We start from the raw sequence: 12,093 nt of genomic DNA on the forward strand, positions 1-12,093 counted from the left end.
TTCAGGTGACTACCTCTTGAAGCTCATCAACAGAATGCCAAGAGTGCATGGAGCAGTAATCAAATCAAAAGGTGGCTACTTTGAAGAACCTAGAGTATAAGACATATCTTCAGTTGTTTCACACTTTTTTGTTCAGTATATAATTCCACATGTGTTAATTCATAGTTTTGATGTCTTCAGTGTGAAGCTACAATATTCATAGTCATGAACATAAAGAAAACTCTTTGAATGAGAAAGTGTGTCCAAACGTCTGGTCTGTACAGTGTATATATATATATATATATACACTGCTCAAAAAAATATTCTCTCTCTCTCTCTAATCCAATAACTCTAAGAGAAACAAATTTTATAGATGAATTACACACAGGATTATCTAATGAAAACATGAGATTTTACATCACACCAATAAAAAAAAACAAAAAACATTTTTAACATATTAATTTGGGCTTAATGAAAATTTTGTTTAATACCTGCTCAAATATTATATTCAAAATGTACTTTTAATCTGATGTTTTATCTTAACACATTCTAATTTGAGTCTTTGTATATGTACTCTTCATCTTTATAACAGAAGATGGCGCTTGTTTGACGCTAAAGCATATTCTTGCTCTGTTTAGTGTGGGCCTGAGCAGCTTCACGTTTTGGAAGGCAGCTCAATAAATCCACCATGACTTTGTGTGTGTGGGCCATAAGCACACAATGGTGAAGCACTGTGCCAAGCTTCAGTCCGCAGCGAGCTGACTGGCGACTGAGTTCGTTTGGGTGTCAGACAAGAAAGGCGTGGCAGTGGGATGATCCAGGCGCACCGAGCGATGGAAAAAAACCACACCAAGCTCTATTGACCTGTGATCAGCTGAGACCCCAAAGCTGCCTGATATAGGAGCACTGGCGTCACATATTAGCTTTATAATTGACAAAATCAGTGCCTCTAAGACACCTTTGGGCCGTGGATGTGCCACATACTGGACACCGTCGTGGCAATGCGCTGAGGTGAGTTGAAGCTGCGGTGTCTTTTTTTTTTTGTATACAGTAATGAACGGGTTGAGGACTGGGCGTTGTGCGAGGTTCTCTATTCTGTGAGTGTGAGCGCCTTTCTACAGAACACATATGAGAAGATGCTATCCTCTTCCTCTGTTCACTGTGTTGTCGCTGTCCTATCTCTTCCAGTGGGTGCACTAAAATAGAAATCATGACAAAAGAGCACTACAGCCACACTGTCTTCTCGCGCGCATTGGTTTTTGCCGCGCGAGTTTTTATTGACTTTAAACTTTTTGAAATACATCACAAATAGTGGTAAATTTATTAGGTCTGATGATGTGGCCGCCTATAGATTACCATAATAGACAGGGTGAGGCTGGCTAATGTGGCCCATCAGTCTCTGGGACACGGTCGGAGTCCGTGTAGGAGCAGAGCGTTCTTTTTAGCTGACCGAAATGGGCTTTTGCATTTAGCCTACGTTTGTAGAGCGTCGAGCTGCTGCCGCTCGCCCCTGCCTACCCTCAGGCTGGAGGCCATTATTCACTGATCCTGCTGGTGCTGATGCTGCAGCGCTCGCGAGTGTTGCTAGGCAGCCATGCTGCGCGCGGGCCGCTGTCGTGATGTGGACAGGAGGAAGGGAAACAACAGTATTTAGCGTTAGGGTTGCAGAGCCAAGGCGATCTGCTGCACTCACCAAAGCCAACAGTTGATCAAATAAAAGGTCCTTTTTTGTTGTTGTTGTTGTTTTCACCCCCTTTTCCTCACGATCACGATATTATGGGCTTTGCGCGTTTTGAATTTAGTTTTACAGCAACACAGCCACCATACTTTGTATTTGACAGAACAAGCCAAAAAACGAAGACAATCAAAATGATGTTCCATACGTCTAAGTGTAGCTGTATTAGACTGTATTGGCTGTTTGTGATGGTCCTGGTTTGAATTATTTGACTATAACTATTTTTCAGTTAGTCCAGTATACCCACTATACTGAAATAGCCAACCAAGAACCAGATGTATACCTTGTAATAATTACAAATGAAACTTGGTATATATGCATGCCTGCAGAAACTGTCCTCTGCATAGAAACTGTAGAGATGAAATGTGAAACACTGGTTTATTTATGTATGTCATGTTTGAAGGGCCAAATAGCAGCAGGCTGACATTTTTTAATTGGGTTTATTTTGCAGTGTTGTAAGAAGCAATATTAACGCAGTCATAATAAATAAATTTTATTTTGTGAGATCCACCATTAGATCCAGAGAAAATGGATCCTAAGAATCTCGTATGATCCACAGCAGACACTGTGTTGTTGAGGGTAGTAAAGAGGAAAGAGTGTGGGGGTCAAGTCCACCTTCATCCCCACAGTTTTGAGTGGGTTAAGCTCCAGGTGTTTTTTTTTTATTTATTTTCTAGTCAAGACGTAAACGTTTACTTGTTTTGTTTGCCAAAGTGTGGAGCGAGCACAGTCCATCTTGGATTATGGGTTCTACTGAAAGGGAAAAATATGTAAATTGAATTCAGTGGGCTGCTGTTGTGATATAATTCCACTTTTATTTCAAATTATGAATCAAAGAGATCATATTTTATTTGTTGGTGTGATTGTAATATGTGCTGCTCAACAGAACTTTCAGAATGATGTACATTGCTTAATAGTTAATCATTTCTAGCCATAGTTTTGTAATCCTTGGGTGTTAGGTTTTGGTTTCTACTTGTGTTTATGTTTTGTTTACTTCTTTGTTATTTATGTTCTAAAGGTCTTGCCACATTCAGTTGTTATTTTTTACCATTAGAGTTTTGCCATATTATTTCATTCCTTTGTGTTCAGTTTTTTTTTTTAGTTTATTCTTGTGTTCTGTTCTTTTTGCATTTGAATTTATGTCTGTCAGATCAGCGTTCGTCTTCCCTCTTTGGTTAGAAGTTTCTTTGTGTCTTTGTTCTGCTCCCTCTGTGTTAATTAGTCTGCCTCCAACAGCTTCCCTGCCTTCAGTCTGCCACGCCTATTCTCCATCTCTACCGATTAGCTCTTTGGGTTCCTTTTGTTATTCTTTACTTTTCCCTCAATATTTAAGCTCCTGATTTCTCATTGTTCGCTGCCGGATTTTTCCGTTAAACTGCCATATACTCTGTTCCTCCATCAGCCTGACTGTTTCTCTGCCCGTGCTGTATGTCCTCTTACCCTTGTTCCACACCACCTGTAGGTTTTTCTATTTTATTTATTAAAGAAATCTGTTGCCAGTATACCCTCACTTGGATCCTTCTCTAAATGAACATGACACATAGGTCCATTGGATGATAAATTTGTGTAAAAATTAGTAGAAATTTATAATATAATCAATGCTTTTCTTTATGCTTTAATTTAAAACGGAGAAGCAATAGTTGTACTTTTGGAAAAATATTTTATTGCAGCTATAAAATGTTCTAACTTTTATTTAACCTTTATTTATTTTTTTGATAAATAAACTGAAGCAAAAATATGTAATAATCACCCACTAAATTTATTAGCAGTTTTCAAGAATTTATTCAACAGAATTTTGTCAATTTTTGACATACACAGAAAGAAACGGAATAGGGGCATTGCTGCTTTACTCGCCACTCAAATCAGCCTGAGAATGTACAGGAGTTGGACAATGAAACTGAAACACCTGGTTTTAGACCACAATAATTTATTAGTATGGTGTAGGGCCTCCTTTTGCAGCCAATACAGCGTCAATTCGTCTTGGGAATGACATATACAAGTCCTGCACAATGGTCAGAGGGATTTTAAGCCATTTTTCTTGCAGGATAGTGGCCAGGTCACTACGTGATACTGGTGGAGGAAAACGTTTCCTGACTCGCTCCTCCAAAACACCCCAAAGTGGCTCAATAATATTTAGATCTGGTGACTGTGCAGGCCATGGAAGATGTTCAACTTCACTTTCATGTTCATCAAACCAATCTTTCATCTGTCTTGCTGTGTGTATTGGTGCATTGTCATCCTGATACACGGCACCGCCATCAGGATACAATGTTTGAACCATTGGATGCACATGGTCCTCAAGAATGGTTCGGTAGTCCTTGGCAGTGACGTGCCCATCTAGCACAAGTATTGGGCCAAGGGAATGCCATGATATGGCAGCCCAAACCATCACTGATCCACCCCCATGCTTCACTCTGGGCATGCAACAGTCTGGGTGGTACTCTTCTTTGGGGCTTCTCCACACCGTAACTCTCCCGGATGTGGGAAAAACAGTAAAGGTGGACTCATCAGAGAACAATACATGTTTCACATTGTCCACAGCCCAAGATTTGCTCTCCTTGCACCATTGAAACAGACGTTTGACATTGGCACGAGTGACCAAAGGTTTGGCTATAGCATCCCGGCTGTGTATATTGACCCTGTGGAGCTCCCAACGGACAGTTCTGGTGGAAACAGGAGAGTTGAGGTGCACATTTAATTCTGCCGTGATTTGAGCAGCCGTGGTTTTATGTTTTTTGGATACAATCCGGGTTAGCACCCGAACATCCCTTTCAGACAGCTTCCTCTTGCGCCCTCAGTTAATCCTGTTGGATGTGGTTCGTCCTTCTTGGTGGTATGCTGACATTACCCTGGATACTGTGGCTCTTGATACATCACAAAGACTTGCTGTCTTGGTCACAGATGCGCCAGCAAGACATGCACCAACAATTTGTTCTCCTTTGAACTCTGGTATGTCACCCATAATGTTGTGTGCATTTCAATATTTTGAGCAAAACTGTGCTCTTACCCTGCTAATTGAACCTTCACACTCTGCTCTTACTGGTGCAATGTGCAATCAATGAAGACTGCCTACCAGGCTGGTCCAATTTAGCCATGAAACCTCCCACACTAAAATGACAGGTGTTTCAGTTTCATTGTCCAACCCCTGTACTGGTAAGTTTGGCGTCTCGTTAATAAGACTTCAAACTATGGAAACGCTATGGCGCAAATTTAATGCACTTCAAAATTGTTCAATACTTTGATACCGGTAACTGTATGCATTGCATTTAGAATTTTATTTCTCTCTAACATGTGCGAGACATACAGTGTCTATATGGCTATAAGTATTACAGCTTCCTGACAGTCGAACAGATTAAGACAGACCCTAGAGGACAGTCAGTGGGGAACCATGACCTTCTGTCAGCTTTAGCTTAGTGAGCAATGAGTTCTGACTGGCAGCAGGTCTCACGGCTGTTGCTCCAATATGATCATCTCAGTAGGGGAATCTCTCTTTCCTTTGGAGGTTATGTGTAAGGCAGAGCAGATCTAGTAACAAGATGTGTTTGAGTTACCTGAATAGTCTTCACGACCAGATCCCTGGAGTCACAGAATTAGAAAGAATTTGTTGCTTTAGTCTTCTCATTTCAGTCTACTACTTCATATATTTCCTATACCCCTTTTAATATCATTTGTTGATCTTGGATTAAAAAAAAAAAAGTTCTCCAGATCTCATCTTAGGCAAGAGACATATCTGGGATTACTCAACCACACTGACCTCTTTTACACTTGATTTCATCTTAAAATTGGACCATTCCAGTCAAAAGTTTACATAAACACATTTAGAGCTTTTAATGATGCAGTTGATTTTTTAAGGTAAAATAGTTATGCAAAAAGTTAAGTCAATGATTTTTATTTATTTATTTATTTATTTATTAAACTATGTCCTGACCGGCAGAGTAGCGCTCAGAATTGTTTTCTGAGTGCCAAGAAAAAGCCCAACAGATTTACTTTCACAAGTGGAGCACTACAGTCAAGTCAAGTTTATTTATATAGTGCTTTTCAGCAACAAGGCACTCATAGCACTGTACATGAAGAAACACATTCCAATGATACAGAAAATCAAACTTAGAAAAACAAATCAAATGACATTAATAATCCTTGGGAGTTTACTGGTAAGAGCTGGTTCTAATCCAATCTTTTTAATAGAGGTAATTAGCTCATTAAGTCCTCTGTGGTAAGGAATTCATCCTGTGCTAGAAGAAAAACGATAATATTAATCCCTGAGGTCACTGGTATGAGGCAATTGTGGTCCCATCATTCAATAAGCTGGGTCACTGGTATAAAACATTTTTAGTCCAAACTTTTTAAATACTAATAATGTTTGGCTGTCACTGGTATGAAATTGTTGTAATACAATCCTTCTAAGAAATCAAAAAATCTCTGGTCATTGGTGTAAAAACAGCTTTAGTCAAGTTTTCATATACTAATAATAATTGGCTTTTGCTGGTAATCCTTCTGAGAAATCTGAAAAGTAATGAAATCACACATTTAGGTAAAGTAATATAGGAGGGGAAAAAAATCATATTTCAGACTCTATTCTGAGCAGAATAGAGTCTGAAACAGTACAAAAAAAAAAACCCAGCAGGGGTAAGCAGCACACACATAAGTAAAGATTTAGTAAGGGTACGGTCGGGTGCGAATGTATAAGTCTGAGTGTGTTTGCAAGAATTAGACTGTCAACACTGATAGAAGTCCTTGAAAAGAGAGGTGGAAGTTTTATCAATTGGCCGCATAGTCCTATCAGCACACAGCTGGTAGGGAAGTGCTGGGGAAGAGCGTCGTGTTTATATAACATCCAGGAGATATTTTGTCAATAGCCAGTTAGCAGAAGTTGCCAAGGCCACATTGGGGTGCCAGATTTAGAAAAACAATAAATGTTGTGGTTCAGGCAGTTGTGAATTTCCAACTACCTTAAGAGTTTTACTGGTATGTCTCAATTGCGAATCCAAATAGCCAAATTTCTGGTACTTTCGGCAGATCTGGAGCATACAACTTCTCCAAGATTATATCCTTAACCCTCTGAGTCCAACCGCTGCCAGGCTGCGATTCTGTTCAAGAATCGTGTCCAGCTTGTGATTCTGCTCTCTTAATATTTCAGTCTCAGTGTTGATCGCTCTACAGACTCCATCTAACATCGCAGGCAGCTTTGGAACGCTTTGAACAACCGCCCATGTTTTGCGAATCACTCGATAACCCAGGTAACCACCAACTCCAAAAAGCAGAAATCCTGTTATCAAAGTCCAAATATGTACACATTTTCTACGTCCTCGACCGACATCGTAGTCAGGCACACAATCTTCCACTGGTGCCAAGAATCTATTGTGTATCCAGAGAAGAACGTCCCGTCTGGACAAGAGGGTTCTCCTTTTCCCTGTCTTCTTGTCAAAAAAATTATATCAATTACGTTGAGAGACCAGCTGACCAAATCCATAATTTACAAATTTGGAGGATATGCAAAGCGAGGCTCTGAGAAAAAAACAGACAAAAGCAGAAGCAGGGATCAGCTGGGAGGGAGGGAGAGATAATGAGTGTCTTCCATCAAGAGCGAGATGAAAAAAAGCTAATGCTTTAAAGCTCTGCTTGATATTTATAAAAATAAACTTTATTAGAAAATGCTTTGGGATTATTTCAATTGTTACGGACAAGGAGACCGAAATGAAAAGGAAAAAATAAGAAGCACAAAACAGAGAAGTGGGACAAAGAGGAAAAGGAGAGAGAAGGAAAAAAGAATGGAGGAAAGAAAGAAGGGAGAGATTACAAGATAACACCTTGCTTCTACACCTGCAGAAACATTCATATTAACAGCTTTTTTTAACAAAAAATGTGTGATGGAAATTCTTGCAGTAAGTGTTTCAAAGTGTATGACCTTTTTTATCTTACTCCTCAGAACATCTGTGTTAGAGGAAGAAGCTGTAAAAGCCATTATCAGAAGTTTAATGGTTAAGACCCATCTTTTAGGACAATGTCAGAAAGGGCAGTTAGGTCTGTTCCTAGATAACCTTGTCACCTTTGAACTCAAGAAGGGTTTGGGCCATAAAACACAGACTCTTTGAAGTTGAGATAACACTGTCATGTTTGGTATAAATACTGTGTGTAACTGTTGATCGGGGTTCTGCTTAACTGACTTGCTCGGTGACAGAGTCATTCAAACGCTGAATGCCTTTGAATAAAACTTATAAAGACAAAGTTCGGATTTTCTCTTGTTATGAGTCAACTTCTATCCATTTGATAAGGAAATTCCACAACAAATGCAAGATGTATTTAGTGGTAAATGTGGCTCAATATAGAAAATTTGTGTATTTGTTAACACCTGCATCTAAACACCTGTGGGTCTGAGTGTGAGCGTTTCTCCATAAAAATATGCAATAGTGAGTGTGAGGAGCCACAGACCTGCCCGCCTGGACCTGGACAGATACGGAGGAGATCCTCCCCCCCCTCCCCCCTCCAAAGAAGAGCAGGGGAGAGTCCCAGGGGAACCACCCAGCAGCCACAGTGCCCCAGGGAGCTGCAGCGAGGAGGCCACAGGCCCCGCTGCCAGCCATGTCAATGATTTTTAAAAACTAGAACTGATTGTATACGCTTGAACTTCTCTTGGATTTTCTTGTTCTGTTTACCCAGTTGCAGGGAAACCATCAACTCTTTGTAGCCATTGTCAAGGTAATCAAATACATTTTGGCTGGATGTTTGACCACTCTTCATCTCTGAATTTATAAATTTGGACTTTATTTTAATGGTTTACTTGCAGGCACCCAACTTTTATGCATAGGTTGAGGTCCCGGAATTGGTTTTGATGCATATTTGGGGGGCTACTGTGGCTCAGGTGGTAGGAGTCCGTCCTGTAACCAATTGTTGGCTCGATCCCCCACCCCGCCCGTCTCGGTCGTTGTGTCCTTCTGTCCTTCTGCAAGACACTTCACCTGCCTGGCCTATGGCGCAAATTGTGAGACAGCCTCGCTTCTGTCAGGCTGCTCCCGGGCAGCTGTGGCTACAATGTAGTCTACCACTGTCAGTGTGTGAATGTGTGTATGAATGTAGTGAAAAGCGCTTTTGGAGTCCTCGGACTAGATAAAGCGCTATGCAAGTTTTACCATTTACCATTTAACATAGTTGTCTTTTTGGAACAAGAAAAATACCTTGATACAGTCAGACCAGTCAGACAAGACAAACACGGAGCTGTTTGACCACAATGACAACGTATGTTTGGAAGAGTCAAAATGAGACTTACAAAAACAAAAACATTGTAGCAGCTGTCAAAAATAGTGGTTTCTCTGCTAGTGGTACAAATGCACTGCACAAAATAGGTAGAATACAGACCTAAAAGGATTCCATTCAAGCTAATTAAACCACCCTCAAAGCAATAGCTGGACACTTGAAACCTGGTGGGCTAAGTGTGGACAAAGAAGACTAACATTAAGCATCTTAAATGCTCTGATCTCAGCTATACCAAACAAATTGTGGGCAATGCATAAAACATTGGTCTGGGACAGGAAACCAACAAATTTAAATGAGCTAACCCAATTCTGAAAAGAAGTGTGGTAAAATATCCAGCCAAAATTAATGCAGAATCCGCTTTATGGCCACAGAAACTGTGATTTCTCAGCTACTAGTAAAAGGGCAATTAAGCAAAGGTTAGTAAGCATGTTTGTACAGTCGTGAAAAATAAGGACATCTCCTTATATATTTAGTTCTTTATAAAAAATGTTCAGATCAATGTCTGTTTTTTTAATCTTTTATTTAAAACAAGGAGATTTACATGTGATTTAATTACACTTACTCATTAAAAAAAATACATCGACCAAAATGTTTTTCCCAGTTGAAGAAACAGGAGACGCTTCCCCCTTAATCTTTGGCTGAAATGACTGTTCATTGATTCAGTGAGATGCTTCTTGAAGCCATCTTGCAGGCTTTGACAGTATCTTGCCCTACTCCTTACTTTCAGCTGGGAGATATTTGAGGAGTTTCTTGCCCCACATCATCTCAATGAGATTAAGATCTGGGCTTTGACTCGGTCCATGATTTTCCATTTCTTAAGTCTCAGCCAGTTCTTGGTGGATTTACTGGCATATTATGGGTAATATAATGGTGAGCAGGTGCTGCTCCAGCAAAGCTTCACCAAACCATGACATTTTGAGCTTCAGGCTTCACAGTTAGAATGAGATTCTTTTCATGAAAGACTATTTGGGTTATTCCAAACATGTGCTCTGTTCTCGCGTCCAGGTTTAAACACATCTGTCCAAAGAACATAATTCCAAGAGCCGTGATAAGATTTTAGATCCACAAGATTCTTTTAGCATCTTGTGGATTGATTTCAGGGTGAATTTGCTTGGGCAGTTTTCAGTGCACTGAGACTGTTTTCCATACAGTGGAACGGCTGATTTCCAATTCTTCTGAAACCTTTTAAATACCTTCTTCTTTCTGATGGCCTCGGGCAGTTCTCACCAGGATCTCACCAGGCTGTTCACTTGCACTTCAACAGTCAGGAGCACTCCAGACTACATAACTGAGGTTTAAACAGGGCAAATATTTTTCAAAGTGCTGTGTAATGAGTTTCTTATCATGTGCACCTCATGTAATTTGCCTGTTTAAAATATTGTATATTTTAAGTGGGAAAAAATGTGTGGGTGTCCTAACATATTCCTCAGCAGAAAATCTTTTTTTTTGGGTTTGTCAACCATCAACCAATCAAAAGCTAAAACAGAAGAAAAAAATAACCGAAAGCTGCTAAATGAAACTCTCATCTGCCTCTGTGCTGCTGGATACCAGCTCTCACACGCGGGCATGAGTACTAAGTAAGGCTTAAAAGAATTGAATAAAAAATCCTATAAATGTAAATGACTCTCAATATTAAAATTCAAATCTCCTGTTCATTTACTTAGTGAGCACCAATCTGTTTGAGAGGAAAGTGAGAAACAGATGAATTACTTGCAGCGCTTCCATGAAATAAAAGTAATGTGATGATGCAGCAGTATCAGCCATCAGGCTGACTAAAGATAAGTAGGAGAAGCAGGGATGGAAGGCTGGCAGCCAGAGCACCATGTATCACCCTTAGTCATTAGGGCACTCCCTGGAGAGGGAGGTGGGGGCTGGTTTTCTGTCTGCTGCTTTAGTTCCCTACCCCCTACCTCTTTCACCTAAATCAAATCTATTGTCTGAAGCAGAAGAAGAAATATAGATTTATAAACATACTGCTGTTAAAACATTGATGATATTCATCTAAATTCATCCAAAGTACTTTATTTTTCTTACAATCCAAAATCAAATTTAAAATATAAAAAAGGCTCACTGTTTTAATTCTATTTTTAACTGTTTTTTGGGCAGGTGGTGTAATATTGTGTTGCATAAGGCTAATCTTGTTGGATTCGAGTACGTATTTTAATCCGGAAGCGCAGTTAAAAGTTTAGTTATTTGTCAGGTGTTTACACTTTGCAGCGCATTGAGCTCTAACAACGTCTGTGAATCTGAAACAGTTTTGGAAAATTGAGGGGCGTAACCTGAGAGTGAATGTCAGCTGAGCTTTTACAGAGCTGTGACAAATCAAGTGAGTAAGTCATTAAGTCAGTTAGAGGGATGCAGCAGAGGATAGGAGGGTGTGGTGTGTTTGGGACGTTATCTGGTCACTGCAGCACAGTTTGTGTGTATCAGGGAGGGGCCAGCTCTCCAGTGGAGATCCTTACAATAACTCTTTACTCTTTCTTCAATAACACAGCTGTCGTTTCCTCTTAGCGGTGATCTTTGCATGTGAGATCCAAGTGCTTATGCCAACATTTTCTGTCTGAGCTGCATTTCCTCCAGCCAGGACCCAGAGGAACAGCATCCTTAATGCAATGGTATAGTATTCACTTTAATGCCTCCATTTAGAAGTTACGAGGAAATAAGAACTTAATGTTCACTTTATACTTGCAAACAGGAAATGAGATTCTTAAAGTCAGTACAATATACAAAGGTATTCATAGTTGTTCTACATTGTACATGAGTGAGAACTTTAATTGAATCGTTTATGTTTTTTGAATAATTGATCAAACTGGTTGGATCTTCCATGGACTTTAATTCTCTCAAGGTTGATGTGAAGATAGGATTCTCATGATCTTTTAAAAGAAAGTACTTGAAACCATTTCATCTATTCCATCAGTAATGATAATTTTAATAAAGAAAAGGGTAATAACAAAGAGGTTACGATTTGCACAATAAGGATAGTTTCTTGTTTGTTGCAGATAGGGGGACTTATACCGACAGTGCCTCTGCAAAAGTATCCATAACCCTTTAAGCTTCCACATTTTGTCACCTTACAACCACAAACATCAATGCTTTTATAGAAGTAGAAAAATAGTGCATAACTGTGA

The 12,093-nt window shown here is 39.8% G+C and overlaps 1 protein-coding gene across 8 annotated transcripts in view; it reads left to right on the forward strand.

Moving 5' to 3' along the window:
- Positions 1–662: 662 nt before the first annotated feature.
- The window catches only part of add2 (adducin 2 (beta)), a 51,066-nt gene continuing 39,635 nt past the window's right edge, over positions 663–12,093 (forward strand). For 2 of the 8 annotated variants that reach the window (XM_047381486.1, XM_047381485.1), the window contains exon 1: positions 666–990. The gene's annotated coding sequence lies outside the window, so the exon portion shown is untranslated. Of the gene's footprint in view, positions 991–11,429; positions 11,581–12,093 lie in introns of those variants that run through there. The other 6 variants (XM_047381482.1, XM_047381488.1, XR_007040624.1 and 3 more) reach the window with 5 other exon arrangements.

This window comes from Girardinichthys multiradiatus, chromosome 12 (assembly GCF_021462225.1).
Source record: "Girardinichthys multiradiatus isolate DD_20200921_A chromosome 12, DD_fGirMul_XY1, whole genome shotgun sequence".
Taxonomy (NCBI): domain Eukaryota; kingdom Metazoa; phylum Chordata; class Actinopteri; order Cyprinodontiformes; family Goodeidae; genus Girardinichthys; species Girardinichthys multiradiatus.